The sequence below is a fragment of the Andrena cerasifolii genome, chromosome 5 (genome assembly GCF_050908995.1).
Source record: "Andrena cerasifolii isolate SP2316 chromosome 5, iyAndCera1_principal, whole genome shotgun sequence".
Taxonomy (NCBI): domain Eukaryota; kingdom Metazoa; phylum Arthropoda; class Insecta; order Hymenoptera; family Andrenidae; genus Andrena; species Andrena cerasifolii.
In genome coordinates, this window is record NC_135122.1 from 10814913 (window position 1) to 10835249 (window position 20337).

The following is a 20337-nucleotide window of genomic DNA, read 5'->3' on the forward strand; positions in this document are numbered from 1 at the left end:
TCGTCGCTGGTTTCCACGGGTAATACCTGTCTGTCGGCGGCAAGATGGATGGCTTCAGACGGCGCCGCTTTTAGCCGGCACGGTTACGCCGACAGGCGTCGAGTTAAACAGATATTGTTGCGTCGCGAAAGAGGCTGCGCCTCGAATTTTCGTAAATCATCACGCATCAAGCTGATCCCGGATTTATTAGCCGTATAATGGAATCGACAACCGGCTGTTATTTATCGCGCCACCTATAAAATTCTGTGTCGCTCGAGGCGCAACGAAAGTACGCCAGGTTATTTACGACCCGCGGTAATGGGGTGGAAGCGTTTCACCGTTAAAAAATTATCCGAGTACCCTGCAGCAGGTCGTTGATCCTGCCCTTTCGACTTCTCTGACGTTGCTCCGCGAGTCACGCGAGCAATTGTGCAAGTTGAAATCGTGCAAATCCTTCTTTAGATCGAGGATCTCGTTAGCTTGTCTATCTGAACTTAATCGGGGTAATTCCATGCTTCTACTCCGCTTCCTTTCGAACTGGCGAGGACGCAAGTTAAAATTGCTCGATGGGGGAGATCTCACTTTGGTTTTCTTGAAAGACCGCATTCGAGGAAGGGGAACGAAAGAGAGACTACTTAAAAGGGAAGATCCCGAACCCGGAAATTTAAAAAATTCTGAAACTTTGCGAATAGGTTGGGAATTTCCTCCTGATAACAACCCGATTTTTGTTTGCAGCCCAAATTCGCTCTAAGGCGGTGTATTTGACCCCTGAAAATCCGGATATTTTCCGGTTTTGTGTTATAACTCGTGAACTGCAAAATAATTTTTTTACCAAATGGTAGATCTAATTAAAAGAAGTAACTTTTGTCTTCAAACTTCTTTTCTATCTCTTACAGTTCGCGAGTTATAACACAAAATCGGAAAATAACCGAATTTTCAGGGGTTAATTTCACCTCCTTCGAGTAAATTTGGGCAGCAAACAAAAATTCCGTTGTGATCAGGAGGACATTCCCTACATATTCACAAAGTTTCAGAATTTTTTGAATTTTCGGGTTCGGGATCTTCCCTTGTTAGTAGAGAGTCAAGGAAGAAGATTCTACACACTTGTGCATTTTGCAAAATTTCATAGGTGACGCTCCATTTCCTCCGCCGAAAGTCCCACTCTGCACCACTAAATTATGGTGCAAGTTTCCTCGGAAGCTTCCAGGGACCGTTGCTGCGCTACATCATCGACTCGATGTTCGCAAAAATAAATAATCTTTTCATCTCCCCTGGCCATCTTCGAGGAGATATCTCCAAATTGCCCTGCACTATTTATATTCGCGTGATGCTCGAGGCTTATTAGGCCGATCTTTGGCAGGGGCGTTTGAAGATTCAGGATGCTGAGATATTCAAACGAGGATTTCGCCTAACGAACGCTGTCCCGAGGATATTCCGCAACTTAAAAGCAGTCCCCTGACCGAATTCACGAGTCTACATCGACGAAAACGCTGGTTGGAGGTGCGCTCGACTTATATTTATAATTATATACCGGCGCACTATTGATCGTCCTAATTGGATCCACGGTCGAATGGGAGATAATCGAAGCAGCCAATTTGGACGCCACTATCGGCTCCTTCGTGGCTGCAAATCTCATTAGCGTCGACCGTAGGATCCCATGGAAATAAAAAAAAAGAAAAACGATAGATCGAGCCACGGAACGAGCTACCTTTCGGATTCCTATCCGTCCTTCCGAGCTCCACTCTCATCCCTGAGGTGTTTTACAGTCGGCGAATCTGTGCCTCGACCTCAGCCTTGCAAACGAATCGCCCAACTCTCTTGAAAGTGTAACAAGTGACAGGATTCAGGTTGCGTTTTCTGCCAATTTCCATAAATTTCAATTCGAATTTCAACTGCGCGATTATCAAGCGATAGAGCGTATCTACGCTAACAGACACACTTACTCAGGCAGATCCACAGGCAGCGTTTCCCTCTAAAAGCTTTGAAACGCTACACCCGTGGTAGGCTACCAGAAGAGTCTGCCACAAAATTCCACGCGCGAAACGTGGGAGGACAACGAGGAGCGCCAATGACTGAAAGGATGACGTCTGTGTCAGCGTGCACGCGCTGGAAGCCAGAAGCCAGAGGGAGCCCGGAGGCTCTTTGAGAGTTCCTGTTTCTGGTGGACCTCAATTAGCAGTTAATCGTCACGAGTGGCTGCGGGGCGGGAAAAAAATTGCGACGCACGGAAAAAGCAGGAAGGGGGAGGGAAAGTGGCCGGAAGACTATTATCTACCAGAAGGTAGAATGGGCTACGGAGGGTGATATATCATAGTGGGGTTGTTTCGTTCGGCGAAAGTCGACAGATAATTATTTTCCCAAGCTTCTGTGAGAGAGGCCATGTCACGAGAGGGAGAGCGCAGCCCTTCCCTTAGCAGCTCGAAATAGTAAGGAAGATATTAGGTAACGCTTTTCCCCGCGAGATTTATGGCCCGAATGCTTCAACACGCAACGAGCTTTCACGGATATGAAATGCAAGCTGGCATTAGCCCAAATTGCTGAACGTCTAAAGACACCGAATTCTTATTATTTACTGTCCTCCACCCTCTGCGTCAGCGGCTGAACGTAGCGGCGAGATGCACGCAAATTTTCCACGGTTCCCGCGGTACACGAGCGCGGGGACGTTGCGCATTTTTCGGGCACATAAATCTTCCAGTCTGCATCGAGGGCGAAGGGGTGGCGGATTTCGAGTTCGCTTGAATTCGGGACGGAGAATCGAGTTTCCACGAGCGCCGCAGCGATTCCACGAAAGGAAAGTTGCTGACTATTCGCCAGGAAGTCGGTGGTAAAGATTTCTACGAGGAATTTCACTTCTGGCGCGACGAACGCCATGGTAAAGAGAAGGGAAACAAACTCAACGGCCTGATTGTCCTGGGGGATGTAGAACCGAAGGGAAAGGGGTTTCGGGGACAGAAATGTTCTGGCGCGAATTAAAAGCAAGCAAGATGCAACGATAAGCCGAAGAGTGCCGCGGTATTTAATTCTCTTGGACCACTTAGAAATACCACTCGAGGGTCCAGCTTGAAGGTTACTTTCTAAAGGAATGTAGGAAGCTCCGCAGAGTTGCCAACAGGCTAGAAACATTTTTCTCCATCGAAGGGTGAAACGCGTCCTTCCCGAAGTGTCCCACAGTTCCATTGAATCAAGTCGGGGGCTAGGTACAGCTCTGTCCACGAGCGCGAGTGTTTCGCTGGAGATAAGCGATGGCAACGGAGACCGAGCCAGGATTTTGGCAGCGAAGCGAGCCGCGATGCGATTCTACGAGCGGCGACTGGTGGCGAAACGGAGCCAGGCGCGGTGCAGCGTCTAATCGGATGCGTTTCACGCGCTGCACCACCTCGAGTGCATTTCCGGTTGCGAGTCGACTCGCGTGCAGCAACGGAACAACGTGGTCTCGGTTACACGTAATAATAAGAAAAATACGAAATGAACAGAAACGAGAACATGAGCAGAAATTGGGACATTCACCTTAGCTCTGTAGCGACGAAACAGTTGTTGCGACAGATCTCTTTAATTTTCCGCGGCTCAAGTACGCGAAATGAAAATTGACTGCCCTTAGATTACGATTAAACGTGTCATCGCGTTAAATGATACCAGGGGGCGTAGCGCTACTCCAGGTACTCGCAACGTCGGCTCACGTAGCGCTGCGCCAAAGCCCCCAGTTTTAAGTTATAAAAGGGCGTAGTATTACGTCAAAGCCCTCCCCGCGTTAGTTTACAAAGGGACTGGCAACTGTGCCATCGATCGCCGAAGACATTAACGTCGTGCGATAACTTTGCCACTACGGATACTCGCAATCTTCCCCTAAAGGCTCCCCACGGCTAAGAAGACACACCGTTTCACTTATAAAACCGGGAAAACCGCGAATCTCATAACTGGAAAGCACCTACCATGATGACCAGACTCTCTCGCTGCTTTGCCCCGCGCCTGTTACGAAGATCTACAGCGGACGTTTATTCTGATCAAGCTTAATTCACAGCGCGACCATTATTTCCCGCAAGAAATACGGCCCGGTGGGTTTCCGTCGGGTTTCGCGCCGTTAAATATTCATGGGGAAGGGAGAATGCGTTATTTATTACCAGCTGATCGCCTCTTTGAATTATAAACAACGGAGCGTGGGCGTGACGGTGGCGCCGGTTAGGCTTGCTCCTCTTTTAACGCTATATTCCTTCGTAATTGCTAAAAAAAAAACCTGAACGTGCATGAAGGATCTGAAGAATTCTGGGATTCGAACGATACCACTCGAATTTGATGTACGTGCTAATTAATGCGAAGCATCTTGGTGCGCAGCCCTAGCTGCAGCCGCGTCCGGTGCAGTTCCGCCAGTGGATGCACCGCGTTACACGACAGACAGGGAGTCATGCACGGAACACGATCGCCGCTGAAGCGAGCATTGACCGAATAATAGCCGCAATCAGCTTTGTACCGGTTGTGACGCATCTTCGCAAAAGCGGCGACACGTTGCCGCCTGCATAATCCATGTAATCCCAATCAGCCACCGAACCACAGGCTTTTACGTATTACGCTCGTTTCAATTATCCGTCCTTTGCGCGCCAGCCATCCCTATCGATGAAAAATTGAAAGCAGAAATGGACTCAGCCGGCCGGGAAAGCTGCTGCACATTTATTCACGATGACCACTCTCAGCTGCTTTTACTACGTAATTTCGGTGGTTCAATTACACCTCGTTTTTTCCTGGTATCTATGATCCACGAAACCTGCGACCATTTAACGTTCCCCGAATTATTTTAATCGCGATGAGAGGGGATGATTGACGTTGACCAGTGAGTGCACCCATTTCGCAGGAATGCGCGGCGGTCACGTGAGCTAGTTGCCGCTCCCGGCTGTGCGCGTTCCCCGCAGTTGAGCTGCAGAAATTGAAACGCACGCGTGCGATTCACAGTGTCGAAAGTGTCAGGGGGGCGAAGCGACTTGGCCCAAGATCCAGCGCGAACGAATTACTTTTCCGATCGGAGCTCCCATAGGCAAACAGACCGTGCGTCGAACAAGGGAAAAATGATTTCGCTCGCGACGCTACGAGCGACGCAACAACCAATTCCGTGTAATCTGCTTGCGTTCCGGGCGTCACCGTGAATTCGCCGTAACCGGTGGCTGTTGACGGCGGATAACTAAATATCAGCAAGTGCATTGTTTCGCGGCCGACAGCGACCGTAGTTACATCGTTGCAACCTCTATTCCACTCGTGTTTTCCGCTGCGAAAATCGACGAATTTCCACGCGTAAGCACCTACCAACTCGGTTTTCGGAATTTCAGGAGCGTTGGGTTACCAAAAATTGAAAATTCGTACGAAGGTGAGTAGAAGAATCAGCGATTAACTATCGTTTGGTCCCGAGGTACTTTTATCCGTTCGAATTGAAAATTACGCGACTGCTGCCGGTTTTTTCCCTTATCCGCGGGTCTGACGTGTTCACAATCGTGCTTCGACTCTACTCGAGGCCTCTGTCGGCAAGGGAGACGATGATTCTCCGCGAAACGCGGTCTCTGGCACGGAATTAGCATGAAAACCGACGGCCGCCTAATCCAATGCATTTCGCCGCGCTCACGCTTGTCGAATGCGCTTCCGTGCATGCACGCTGCAACGGCTTACATGGACGGAGACGTCACGAGCATGCACGCGGCGTGTCTACACGGAGCTTGCAACAGCAAGAAGTCCGTAACGTGTGCACAGCCACGCCGAATAATGCATTCCCGCGTGTCGACGAATCCTACATACCCACCAGCTACAATTGTTCAACTAACTCTCGGGGGAACGTGAATCGATGGGCGCCGAAAGCTGGATGCGCCCAAGAAAGGATCCGGCAAAATTAAATGCCGCCGCGGTAACAAGAGAGGAGTGTCTCCATCGAAAAACAATCAATGTCTGATCAACTGAGAGTCGTTAGCAGGACAATGCACAGGGAGCGGCGAAAGAACGAAGGGAGCTCCGTGAAAACTAAACTTCCGGGTTGGGCCGGTAAGAAAAATCCTGGCCCCGAACGTGTTAATACTGTTCCAGCCAGTGCGTTTGCTATTCCAGCGAGAAAGTTCCGTCGAGCTTTTCAGGAAACTCCGGCCAGAGAAAATGGAGCAAAAGCGATCGCGTTGTGCCGTGGGCGCGATCCCGGGAGCAGGATAGCTCGCGGTCGATGCGAGACAAGAAACATCCGAGGTGTACGCCGGTTCTTTGGCGTTTCGGCGGCAGGAGGGTTGAAAATGCGTGCAATCACGCGGGACAAAGGGGCCCTCGATGTCGGCAGTGCGTTTTAACCAGGAGAACTAGAAGTTCGGGCTTTAACGGGTAGATTTCCCTCGCCGCGGTACAATTTAGACGCCTCTGTAGCTTCGGCCAGACGTAAACTGAATTTCTGCGATCCTCGATGCACCGTTACTGTGGTCCACCCACCCGAAGATCGAGGCGCCTGGACATAAAAGTCGGTGTCTCCCAGCAGGATTTTTTAGCGTTTAGAATGCTCGCGGAGCACCAGGACCAGCTGAAATTTTTCGTTGAAATACTCGGAAGGAGGGCATAAAAAGTATTCTGTGATTTCTCGTGCAGGAAATTAGGTCTTGGCGAGGGTCTCGTATTCTCCTGAAGTTTCTCGTATTAATAAGGCTCTCGGTAATTAAACCGGGAATCGGCGCTACATAAATATCGGACAAACAGAGGAAACGACGCAGAAGACTGCTTGATATTAATCGCAAAAAGGCGTGCCGTGGCTAGCTGAGGTGCACTTATACTACTGCGGCCGCGAACAGTGAATTAAGTCCAGCTATGGCCAGACACGAAAAAGGCGTATCCTTCTGAGAAGTCGAAAGCATTGCCAAAGGATGACCCGGGCATAACTACAGTGTCTGAAACCGAGCCAGCTCCTGCCTCGCTATTCATACGTTCCACCCCCGTCTTCTTTTCCCTCTCTCGGAAAAAATTTCAATGATCCAACCCCTCTGTCGTACGTTCCCCGAATCCACGGATCCGCTGGCGCTTATAGTTTGTCGATTACGAGGATACGTAGGACAGATTTATAAGATAGTGAATCTATTATTATATACAGATTATTGGAAATAATTTTTCGGGAATAATCGAACTCTTCTACATCGCAATTTAAAATTCCTCTGCTCTCATAGATTCTTTCCAAGAAAGTAGTGCTTCGACAGTAGTGTCGTTGTCTATGTTTCCTTTAAAGATATCGAAGGAAAGCACAGTTTTCAGCAACACTTTCCCGTTGCAAGCTTAAAAGTCTCCCGTTCAGACGCTTCGAAAATCCGTCGCAGCGTCCGAAAGTGGTGCGATCTAGATGCTTTAACGGAGCACTTAACAAGCACTTCGTAATGTGAGTGTCTCAATGTCAAATAAGAAGTTGGAATGGAAGTGGCGGTGGAGCCTTCAGAAGCTCTCCGCTAACAAGTTTGTCAAGCGGTCGGACGAATTAGTCGCCTGAAAAGGCGCTCGCCTTTCCCATCCGGCAATTACGCGCACGATCGTGGGCGGTGCCGCTTGTTAAGGGAAGTGGGTAGGTACTCCCGGGGCCATTTTCGCGCTGATAATGGAACTTTTCAATCGAATCCCTTGATGATTATTCCTCGTTGTACCGTGTGATTCAGCGGCGCCTTCAATATCGCCGATCGAACCGATCCGCGGCGGAGTTTCTCGCGCTAAGCGACCGGCGATGCCGTATCAAAAAACGCTGGTAGAAAAACGTCGGGGAACTATTCTTCGGCTAATATTTATTTTGGCGAAATTACATTACCTCCCGCCCCGCCCCCCCCCCCTCCTCCGATGAGGGAATACCGAAGTTTCTTGCGAGTTCTCGTCCCTTGGAGACACATCCCCGCATTTCCATTGGTTCCCTTCGCCAGGGCGATTAAATAAGGGGCAACTGTAAAATCCTCGTCTCACGGATTCGCTGACGAGCGAGAACCGCCCCCGCGAGTTGGAACGAGTATTTGAATTTCATCGGTGGCGGGCGAGATTTTCCGCAAAGAAGTTCCGCAGGCACGGACAGCCGCGATGGCTTTCAATTTTCAATTGGGAATGTAAATCAGAAGTGGACAGCGGAGGTCAGATGAATCGACAGGATGAGATAGAAGTTGTGAAATGTGCATCGATGAGAACGTTTACGCTTGCTCCAGAGACATTTGTGTAATATTGAATCGCCTATGGCCACACAGCGAAAGCTGGACCGACGTCAGGGAAGTTAAACATATTTGCCCGTGGCTCGAGCAAATATGCATATATTTCGCGCGGGGGACTTTTGTCGAAGGGAAAATATCCAGCTGGCGAGAGAGAGAGAGAGGGATCTACTCCTTGCACCGGACGTGCTGGATTCCAGAATCCTGTCCGTGGAAAGAACCACCGTCTGAATCCACCCTCGCTTCGTCGTCGTTATTTCGCGTGTGGCGAAAAAAGGGACGAATTGAAAGAGCTTCGCGGAGCGGTGAAAGTCGATCTCGATTGTGCGCGATAGATATGACGCCCGCGACGGAAAGTTAGTCCCAGACTTCTCTCGGAGTTTATCAATAAGGGTGAGGTAAGCGGTTGGAGCATGCGAGCGCCGCCTGGAGCCCTTTTAAAACTTCCAGAAGGCGGGATATAAAGTGTAATGTTTGAGGGATAAGGAATATTCGAACTGCCGGATAAACTTCGGAATGGAGATTCGTCTAATGCCGCGAGGGAATTATTTGGGGGATTACGGGGACCCTTGGTATAGGGGCTTCGAATCTTTTTTCAGTTCTGAATATTTAACCTGAATACTCGCGTATTAGGGCGAATAGCTCGAATATTTAGGTATCAGAATATTTGTACTGCCTACTCCTAGCAAACCGAGCTTCAGATGCTCCGAAAAGTAATCCCACCGGCGTCTCCGCATCAGCGAATTTCCCAAAACGGCCGCAACATGTGCCGCATTTCCCGAAGGTGTTTCAGGGGTAGCTGAGGAACGCGAGTACATTAACGTCGACTAACGCATTAGAGGGAAGGCTCGCGGTGGCGTGGCACGCTCGCGGCGGCTCCGTCGTCCAAGTGGCTTTTCTTGTTCCACGCTCGATATTTTGTCCGCGCGTCGACGAATGCGCTCGTTCCGCCACGTAAACTCTCGCGTGTCGCCGGGCTTTACGCCTGAAATACTTATCGCTCCAATGGGAGACGCCTTTAATCGGGGGATGGTTAAAAGGAACGTTTAAGAGTCGAAGCGCGTCTCGCGAATCCATCATGCGCCCCACCTCTACGCCATCGAGCCAATCCTTTTGCATGACAAACGAAGAAGATGCATTCACGCGCGAAAACTCCAACTCCCCTTAGAGTAAATCCAGATCATTATAATAGTTTATAAGAATGCCTGCGCGAAGGGTGGAAAATAGAAAGGGATTTTCAAACTTCGCATTGCAATTTCACGAGTTCAATAGCTACGATTCAGAAGCGAAAGCGTGCTCATTTCCGAAAGATGTTTTCGGTGTTTCCTTGATCATCGCCACCCCTATACGCCCGGCTGCCATTTTTCACAGGCGAACCTTTCATCTCGACGATGATTTATAGCGGCACCGTCGAAAAACTTGCTAATGCGTGCACCGTGGACGTGCATACACGGCCACTACCATCGACCGACCAACCCCCCGCCCCCGGAAGCGGATCGACGGGATTTCCTTCGGCCGCGCAATCGGAAATTAATCTCTTCCCGCGGTTGGATCGGCCCTTCTCGCCCCGACTCCGGAAAAGAACAGGATCATACCCTCTGAAATAATATTGCTTCTTCATTATCGAGTTAATAGGCTGGAAGCATCGTTTCCGGTCTGATAATCCGTTTCAGAAGCAGGCGGCCTTTAAGCGGCCCGCTCACCGGAGCGGGGGATCGCATTATAAGTTCTAGTAATTCGGGTAAAGTGTTTCGCGGCACGGCAGAGTCGCGAAGAAGCCCCGATAAAGTTATTTCCTGCTTGGCAAACAGACCTTAAAGCGATTCCCCGCGGAACCCTATTATCTCTTTCCCCCCGCGGGGTTACTTAAGCGCGTCGAAACTGCGAATCTGTCGGCGATATTTAATCTCTCTTCGAAGGGCGCTTGATCTAATCAGTGCCAAGATGATCGGATTACCGAGATTACCGGCAGATCTTCAAATAGAAGCAGGAAACAACTCTCTTGGCGCGCCTCCGTCCGCCGCGATATCTTAGCTGTCCCCAAGATTTTATCTTGATATCAGCTAGGTCAACTCACCGATCTTTCGTCGCTGCCTGCAGAAGCCTCCCGCGGCAGTCATCGCGCAGCACGCCGAGGAAATGTCCGCGATCAGCGGTCTGCAACAGAGAGGGTGTTTGCCAATTAAACGACAACGGGGCGGGAAATCGTTGGAATCGTAATGGTTGAACGCGCCGTTTGACGCAGCCAGCATCAAGCCGGTTTAAAGAAGCATCGAGGCGCGCTCGCCGGGCCACGGGCCGCTGCGCTGTGCAAACTTTGGCACGTGTTGCACCGGAACTTCGTAGCGTTTAACGGGCCGATAAAATCTCAATTATGGTCCCCGGCGTGTCCTATGAGGTGCCGGTAACCGTGAATGCCGTGCTACACGGTCCAACGGCGAGGTGTTATCGCGCCAGGGCAATTTACCGCTTCCCGGTCGACTTTCTCATTTGGGAGTGATTAAAAAATTATACCGATGCTCGTACGTTGGCGTCGTACACCCACGGCGAAGTGGCTGCGACGGGATACTCGCGAGCTTCGTTACTACCGAACGGGAGAGAGCTGATGGGTATGCGTTAACGTAGAGGAAGTTCGAAGGTGGGAAGTTAAGATTCGAGATATGCAAGGGAAGAAGGCAAAGACGTTAGAGAGTGAGTGTTTGGAATCACGTGGAAACTTGTTTGGAAAATGTTTGCCCTCTCAAATATTGAAGTTTGTAACTCTGAGTAAGCTTACCACCTTAGTCAAAGTGCAGTTACTGTTCGTAAGAGAGCCTCGTCATCAGGAGTGGAGATAGATGGAGATCGAAGTCCAATGTGCAAAAGTCCACCCTCGTCCCTTATCAAATTGTAGAGATCGATTCAGCGCGCGGCCTCGACTCACCGCGAGGCGAGTGAAATTTACACCTGCGACCCGTTAGCGCGCCGTTGTTAGAGCGTAATTAACACATCTGGAATCTCGACGCACCCCGTCGAAAATCCAGCCCGCCTATCCGTCCATAAAATCTCAATTAGGGGTCGCGGCCGGGCACAAAGCAAGGCGTTCACGAATTGACATAAAAGCGACATAATCGTCGGGCAAATAGCTGCGTAAAACAAGGGGTTGAGGTGGAAGGGCAATTACGTTGCCGGTGCATCGGTTAATGGCGCGGCCCGTTGCGATTTTGCGCGCTGCACAATGGAGCGCGGGGTACCTGCCGCTAGATTTAAGCCCTTCCGTAAAGATAGGGAGTCTGGTCGAAGTTTATCTAGCCAAGGGTGCGAACATACAGAACTTGTTTCCTTCACGTTCGTCGGATAGAATTACCAGTCAGTGGCCGGTGTAAATTACATGGAGTTAGGGTAATTGTGGGGCAGTTGCCGCACCTTACGCAAAATTGTCACCGTGTCTACATTTGGCAATGAAAATTTGTTCCAAGGATACGTATTATTAGTTGGACATCTTGCCCTACTACTGGCATTAAAGAAAATCAAAATTTTAATATTTCTCACTCTTCAAAAATTGAAACTAAAAACATGCATTTTTTAGGAGAGACGCCGCACGTGCGGGAGTGGTGCCGCACTTCGAAAAAACGTTTAATTTTTTATTTAAACTTGTTAATTTTAAGTTTTTCTTTTAAAAAAATAGTTCCTTTAAGGGGACCTTCTGGTCTAGAGCCCCCCAAAAATAGGTGATATTTAGGAATTAATTAAAGGAAAACTACTACATATAATTTAATGGGACTTTTTGCGTTGTATTAAGGATGTCTTAAATTATAGAATTTTTTTTTGGTTTTATAATTAATCATTGCAGACGGCACTGGGGAGTCGTTAAAGTCAAGGCGTAAAGAAATTGATCCAAATCGGTGGGACCTGTATCTCCAAAAGTTATTATCTGATTCGACTAAAACTTTTCTTATTTTGAAGAATATACTTCTGGCTACGGGAGAAACCAGAAAAAAAATACAAAAATAACATTTTTTAGAAAATAACGACACTTGAAGTTTGAAATCACTTTTTCCCTGTAGTTTTCATCCTTTCAACGTCTTAGAAAATTACGAATTTTCAATTTTTTAATTTTTTTCTGGTTTCCCCCCTAGCCAGAAGTATATTCTTCAAAATACAAAAGTTTCAGTTGAATTGGAGAATAACTTTTGGAGATAAACGAGCAGCCTAAAGAAAATAAAATCGACACTGTTCTATTTTATTACCGATAACCCTGAAATAACGAAGGTGCGGCGCCTTTCGCAGTGCGGCATCTCTCCCACGATTACCTTATACAGTAACCTACTAACCTCCGTAGGCGCACGTAATTGAATAGCATGCTGGATAAATTGGATAAATAACACTCGCATAAACGCTGCTCGTCGAAGCTACGAGAATTCCTCGAGTTCGGCAGGATGCTCGTTCGAGTCGCCGACGCCTCTTAATGGAAGCCGGGAAAAACGAACGGCTTAACGACTTGTGCGCGACGCATTTTAACAAAGCCCCGCCAGAGGATTACTGCGTCGGGCAAATTCGTGGCCGGCCCGCGAATCGACGGTGGACGCGGCGTGTCGCGGACCTTGCCGCGCGAGCTGCAATTAATTATGATAAGCAAGTCCGTGATTAATTGCCCGTGGCCGCGGGCTTCAACTTCAACGGAAGAGTAATTACTTCCACGCGCGGATTCCCGGGGATAATTCAGCGACGAGCTGGCCCGACGCAAACGACGCGTGAATTCGAAGTTCCGCCGCGAGCTGGCGAAAAACAAAAGAACGATTATGAGGTGCTCCAGAAGCGACGGCGAATATAACAGTGGCTGCACGGGGGAGGGGGGGGGAGGGTTGTATAAACGGGGTGAATCACGCAACTGGGATGAATCACGGGGCTGGTTTCGTCGGGGACAAAAGGCGGGATAAGAAACAGAACCAGGGGGAGGCGTCGCATCTCCGCAAAGAATTCCTAAGGATCGGTGAAAATTCCTAGTGTAGCTAGCCTGTCTAAGGAGAATTGCAATGTCGCCAGACAGCATGCACAATTGCAGGTAATCCGCATCCGGTCAATTAATCGCGCATTCCGATCAAACTGGTCCCGTTTAATTACACTAACTTCGCTTAAACGGCACGTGGCGGTCTGCTAATTTCAGTCTGCAACTCCATTTAGCCTCTTATCAAAATTCCCTCTAACGAAACGCCGCGTGGCCTCTCCAGCCGGCGGCTTCAATTTGCCCCAACTTCAATTCCGGCCTCCGAGTTTAGAATTCAGTCGGTCCGAGCCGAATTTCGTGCAACATAATGCAACGGGCCGGGGCCAAAGAGATTCCACGGTGTCTGTTTCCCTTCTTGAATAAGTCGCGAGTCTGCACCCTGTCCACTCTCTCGGACAACGCTTGCTTCGTCATTCGAAAATATCGCCACCTGCCACGGAACGTCTGAACACTGAAATACGTAAGCTCTGAAAATACAAGTCCTCGGACACTTCTCAGAGCCATTTGACGGTGCCAAACGGTGACAAAGGGAAGTCGATTCAGGATTCTATTTCATTGTCTAATCGCACCGTAGTAGACGGATTAATACGTTTATTCGGTCGTCCAGAGTGCTCGACGAGCGCGCAAATATTCCAGGGGAATCGGGACAAGTTACAGGAGAGCGGGGACGAAAAAGGGTGGAAACGAGGTTCGGAGGGAGAAAAACGATCCCGCGGGAGCCCGTCCGCCAATAAAGCGTGTTAATAATGGTAATCGGTTCGTAAGGCGGGGGAAGGGAGGGTAATACGGTGTCAGATACATTATCTGTAATTTTTCGGCGTTTCCAGGGCGTACTTATTGCGATTGTCGAACGTCCTGGCCCAGCCAGATAACGCAATTTAACGATAATTACTTTTGCACGTTCGGGGATATATATATATATATAGAAATATATATATATAGAAATCGATGCAATTATTCGTCCTGCCACTTTTTCCGTGACGGGCGAAATACTGGCCGCGAGATACGATGAAAACAGCCGAGCATATTACTGACGCGAGATATGAGCGACGATTCGGGGCCGCGCAGGCTGCCGTTAATCGCGACGAATCGCGCGTACAGAAAGCTGGCGGGATGAAAGTTGCATGCTCGAAAGTTATTCGGGGAAACAGATACGGCGGGGGAATTTATTTGAACGCTGCCGGGAACGATACGAGCCCGAAGGAGACCATTGCCATGGATAGTATTATCTCTGGGAATTAATTTTTGATAGGGCCGTTGTTGTACTGCACTTTTCTGCTATCTCGCCAACAGCAGTGTACGTAAAGTTCACTCCTGAAATGCACCGTGCCGGGAAAGTTCTGTGCGGATTCGGGCAATTAGTAGCTAGATGGAATCTCTAAAGTAGACTGGATGGAAATTTGACTTCAGAACGATTTCTATTTCGAGCAGGTAAATTTGGCGGAAGAAGTGAGTGAAGTGGGTCAAATGATATTTAGGTAACAGAGGTATCTCGCGGAGCGTCGAGGATCACCGCGTAGTTTATTAAGGAGACGCGAATTGTGACTTTACTTGAATACTATTTTCAGGAATGTCACGTGAAGCAGCCCTTAGCGAATGTTCGCCAAATCCTGTGACCTTCCCAGGTGCCAGACTCGCGAAAAGGTTCTGACACAAAGCGATACTGTTACCGATAAGTGGCATCGATAAGAACTCCATTCACCGTCGCGTCTCCATCGTGATTCGCTGTACCGTATACTTCGACGTGAACGGGTCTGCGACGTCTATGATAATTGAAAAACCAAATTACTCGCTGGGCTCGAACGAATCGCCGGACGATCGATCATCGTCAGAATTCCTGCTCAAGTCCCTTTCTCGTTCTACTTACTTCGAAACGATCATTCCTTTACTCCGAATTGACTGCAACGAAAATTTCCAAGACCCTACTTCTTTCTGTGACCAACACCTCCATGATCGTTGACCAACTAACTCGAGGTCAGAAAACGAAATGCAAAGTGGTCGGGTGTGGCGAATAATATCCTCGCCACTCGTCAATCGGAGAATTGTACGAGGACAGAGAAATGGTCGGCGGAGAATGTGGACCGCAGCTTTCTGAAAATTGGCTGGCAGTGTTGCTTCGTTCTCTGTAATGAACACTTAGCCTTCCCTGCGGACAACGAGATTGACCCAAGCCTGCAGCGTAGACGCTCGCGTCCGGAAAATCTGCTAGTATCTACCTACACGATGCCAGAAAAATTCCGATCCCCATTCCTTATACAATTCTATGTAAAACAAGCGCCTCCGCGTAAGGACCGCTCTAGCATCTGTCAATTTCGCGCGTCCCGGTAATTGCGCTGTAAGCTGATTGAAAACTTCGACCCAAGAAGAGCCGGTAAATTGGATGTTGCATTTGCGATATTTCCGCAGGCCCATAATATCATGTAATTTCTGCACATGCAATTTCCACGCGGCTGAATTCCTCCCCGTCGACGAATTGGCCGGGTAGCCGCGCAAACGAGCACGAAAGCTTACTCGCTTTAAAACCATTAGTTATTTTAATAAAGGTAGACTCTAGCCGGGAATAAGGGAGCTTTATTGGCCCATTCAGGGGCGCAGTGGTACCGCCCCGAAATCGGCTTTCCAATAAGTGGAACGTAGAAACGTTGGGGAAGCAATTTGCGATTCCCAGGTCGGTCGGTGTTCTACGGGAACGCGCCCCAACACACGTGCCGTCTCTTTGGTCCGTTTTCAATTTTGTCGCCCGCGCAGGGGGGGGGGGGAGGGCGATTTATAAGTCACGACACCCGAGACCCTGAAATTCCGCCAGCTCGACACTTTTCCCAGAAGCTTCCATTCCCGTTCAAAAATATTCCGACCCGAAAGCGTGCTCCTCCACCATCCCCCATTAGCATCCACCGACTCCAGACAACGGATATACCTTAATCTATGGATTTTCGAGGTACGTGGAGCGGAGTTCGATCGGCTGAGTGAAAAATAGCACTCTGAGGTGAGTCTTTAATTAAGCAGTGGAAGTTTCGCGGGGATGAACGGTCGATACCGGGCCTGAGCAACCGAGAAACGTTTCGCAGGAGGAGAGAACGGTCCACGTTGAGGGACACACGTAGCGAGAATTTTTCCAATAAATGGAGCCACGATACTGCCAGAAAAGCAATTTCTGATTCCCATTTCTCGCGCTGTTCCGCCGGGCAACGGGTGTGCATGTATCACGGAAGCTGCTCCTAGAGTTATCTCTCTGATCCATTCCAAGCGTCGTCTAATACTCGGCGATGCATTATACTCGACGTAGACGGTCTGCACGCGATACGCCTGATAACTGTCCGCCGCGCACGGAATATATGCACGATGGATCGTAAACGCTGCGGAATTGCTCGCGAGAAGCTGCAGTAAAACCTGAGCACCGGACGGAATTAAATCCTGCACCGCCGGGGTGTCGATACGAGCTCGAAGACGACGCACCTCGGCTGAGCGGGGCTAATTGGCGCGCCGCCTGACTATGCGTGCGCCTATTCTACTGCCACAGTGCAGCACCGTCGAGACGCTTGATCGTTCAAGTGTCCCTCGCGAGGATGTAACGTTTTATCGGGGGGAATGCCAGCGAAATGGCGGGTGGAATCTTAATAACACTTCGTCCTGATTAACGCACGAGGAACAAATGTTGCGTCCGCATAATCCAACAAGCGTTCCACGGCTGCGACTTCCCCAACAGTGGTTCATTCGAGAAATGGAATCCAGGGAGTTCTGATGGTAGATCGTAAGCGGAGCAAACAGAGGTATCGGAGTTCGGTGGAATTGAAAGAAAGTTAAAATCTTGCGGAAGTTGCGAGTTTTACGAGATCCTGCAAACGTGAAATTTCTCTCGGTCGCGGAGTTCCAGTAAGTCCCGAGGCTCTTGCCGCTCGCGTCGGGGCTGCAAGTTGCGCTGATTATAAAGGACTTTCGCGGCGGATGCGATTACTCCGACGCGGAGCAGGGAAATTTCGATTGGGCCGTGAACGAGAATGGCGCGTCGTTTGCATGCCGCTATCATCAAATTTGCGTGATTCTTTCGCGCCGCAAGACCGAATGGGATCGTAAGGGCGTATCTGTATTATTACTTGGCGGACGGGGGTGGGATCCTGTCCCGTTCACCCCGGAATGGGAATGTCTAAACAAGCGTCACGTTGCACCGAGAGTCGCGGCAATTCCGAATACGCCCCGTGCCAAACGACAGGAAAATTTCTTTCGGAATACCTTCTCGCGGGAACGGCGCTGGAATATATATATATATATTCTCACAGGATAGCCACCCCAGTTACGCCTGTGAAATATTCAATGAGAGATCAGAGAGAGGTACCAGGCGCATCCACTTCTACTATTTTTAACTCAACTGCCCTGAATCCACCACTCTTTCGACGCAATGGATGATTAATTACACCCCCACTCGAGTATTCAGAACCGTGATATCCGACGGAGTAGGAGCTGCTGGAGTGATCGACTCAACTTGAACATCTGGAAGACCTATGGCCTCTCGGTAGATCCGCTCAATTGCCAGAGGGCCAGAAACTGCGACCAGCTTCAGCGGGGGGATTCGAATTTAGCTGATCGATACCCTATCGGCTGTCTCGAGCCGCGATTCACCGCAGTGACCACTGTCGTTGCACTCTTTACCACGATACTGTCGTGGATGACACGGGGGAACAAGGATGTCGGGTGGTCGACGCGACGCATCGGCTTTGATCCGTTCTAACGTCACCACAATGCGTGGACGGGCCGCGTCGCGTGTGTTTGCCGATCTATGTACGACAGCTTTGACGTGTCCCCGTAGGGACGTGGACACCGGGGATCAAATCTGGAGATGACCAAACCGCTGTCCCACCACCACGACCAATTCAGGGTTGGCGCTATCCAATCCTGTAGCCGAGCGGGTATCGATGTACACAACCGAGTTACGACACCGATAACGTCCACGTCGTATTACTACGGATCTACCGACAGGATCACTCCCCTGCGTCCACGATAATTTCAGATGGATGAAATCTGGCCTTGGAACAGGAGGCTATTCTCCCTACGACGAGCAGGAAAAATGATCATCGTATCCAACACTTTTGTGCGGCATACAATTCGAAATGAAGTCACTGTAATGTAACTGTACTATAGTGTAGGGTAAAGGGCCCAAATTTCGTCTCCCATTTGTATTTGACACTGTAGAGCGTGTATAAATTGTTAGAATGAGCTGACACTTGGCATGATTTTTCTTTGGAAATTTCTCTATTTACCTACGAATCGCAAAATGTAATTATGTCATGTCAATGCGAGATAATAAACAAAATATGAAAACGTGCAAAATGTGAGATCCGAGAAAAGTGTTCCTAACTTCGTTCCGCAAGAAAATGTTTGTAAAACAGGAAATAAATTGAAAAATTCATTTTTTTTTTATACAAGCGAAGTTTATATGTGTTGAAATAAACGTCCTCTTTTCGCATAGACTCCTTATTCCACTGTTTTCGTTTCGGCATCTACAAAACATAAAACATTTCTACTAAAATTGCTTGAACACCGATGAAAGATAATTCACTCCTGTAACTGTTCATGTTTCAGTTCACTTTCCTCCAAATAACAAATTTTTTAGAAAATCGATCTCAATTTCCTTTGGAGTTCCGAGGACAAAATTAGGACACCTTCTGGTGACGAAATTTGGAATTCGTGCAGTTTCAATATGGTGCTCGCTTTAACAGATCACGCGATTGATGGCCATCAAAGTTATTGCGTATAAGAAACTACAAGATACGCCCGAAAAAGTGTGACAACTTCGAATTCGAAATAATATTCACTTCTACAAGTAACGTGCTATCGTACTGAAGTCTGTAAAAACTCGCCGTGCTCGAAGATCTTCTTCGCAAACGCACAAACACGTAACCTGTTACTTGCAAGTCTGTCAGAATAGTGAAGTATAATACTAATGCAACATTTACCCCCAGATGACACTGAAAGTGCAACCATAGTAATCGAGAAATGCAGGGAGACAAAATTAGGCGCAGGGATGAAATTTGGGCCCTTTACCCTGCCTACTATAGTGAGGAACAAGTGTTCAAGCTCCCCACAGTTACGGAGGAACTTCGTGCTAGTAATGACTAGCATTCAATACTTCATAAAGGAATTTACACGAGTGTTCCCGCGCGGATGAATGTACTTAACTTCGTCACGCGGTAAACGGTTAGCATTTCCAGCATTCCCCCTCGTCAGCGGGCGAGAAATTTCAAGCTTACCCTCCCGAGTCCGCCAGAAAAGCGCGAACTGCGCGGGGGAAAAAAGTTTTTTCTCGGTGCGCGACCGCTGAACACGTCGCTTTCGACGCGCAGAGATTTTTCCCTAATCGGCACGCGGACTATTCAAATCTCGGCCATTTAAATATAACGCGCCCCGCATTTGCAAGTTAAGCTTCGCCCGGATTTAAATGTACAAAATAGTCGCTGGCAAAGTGGACCGCAGTGTTTCATAAATCCGGAAGCGTGGCTCACGGACGCGCCGCGTCTTCCGCTGTCACCCTCTCCTCTCAAATCTCCATGGAAATTCGTTGTAACGGTGACCCATAAGAGCAGAGATTGAGCCGCTTCTTTTTTCGTCCGCGGCGCGGTTCGCGCACTCCGTTCTCAACGGGAGCGGCGTTCATTTCTCCTCTGTTCCGCGCGGCCGCACTGCGGCGTCGCGAAAGTATCCGAAACTCGTACCGCTCCTCGTTCCCTCCCCGACCAGGCAGAGAAGAAACGGAGAGGCGCGGGAAAGGATCGAGGCGAGTTGTCATTAACCAGAGAAAAATTCCAGACAAAAGCAACCCCGCCGAGGGGACCGTGCAACATTTTACTCTAATTAAAACGTTACCCGAGCCATTATCCGTCCTCTGTGCTCCAAGTTCTGTTCGCGCGGAACTTCGTTTGCACTTTTACACAAGAGACCGGGGCATTCGAGATTATCATCCGGGGGATCTGGCCTGGGTCTGCAGACACGGTAAAATACCTGACGATAGAATTGCTGAAATGGAAGCGATGTAATCGCCGCCCAAAGCAACGAATAGGAATTACCGTTGCCAGGGGCGAAACAGATCGAAACGGATCTAAACAGATTTCCAATTCCTGTTTCTTCGATCCGCGCCGATGGACCCGCGACAAAGCGCCGCGGAAAGACTGCTACACAGCACCCCAGCTCTTCTATTCAGAATTGGTCGGC

General features: G+C 49.1%; 2 protein-coding genes across 2 annotated transcripts in view; both read right to left on the bottom strand.

Moving 5' to 3' along the window:
• Positions 1-20337, bottom strand: part of LOC143369251 (uncharacterized) — a 185419-nt gene that overhangs the window by 113590 nt on the left and 51492 nt on the right. Inside the window, exon 3 of the mRNA XM_076812952.1 lies at positions 10225-10304. The gene's annotated coding sequence lies outside the window, so the exon portion shown is untranslated. The remainder of the gene's footprint in view (positions 1-10224; positions 10305-20337) is intronic.
• Rab3-gap (Rab3 GTPase activating protein) overlaps positions 1-20337 on the bottom strand; it is a 313138-nt gene that overhangs the window by 73476 nt on the left and 219325 nt on the right. The window lies entirely within an intron of this gene.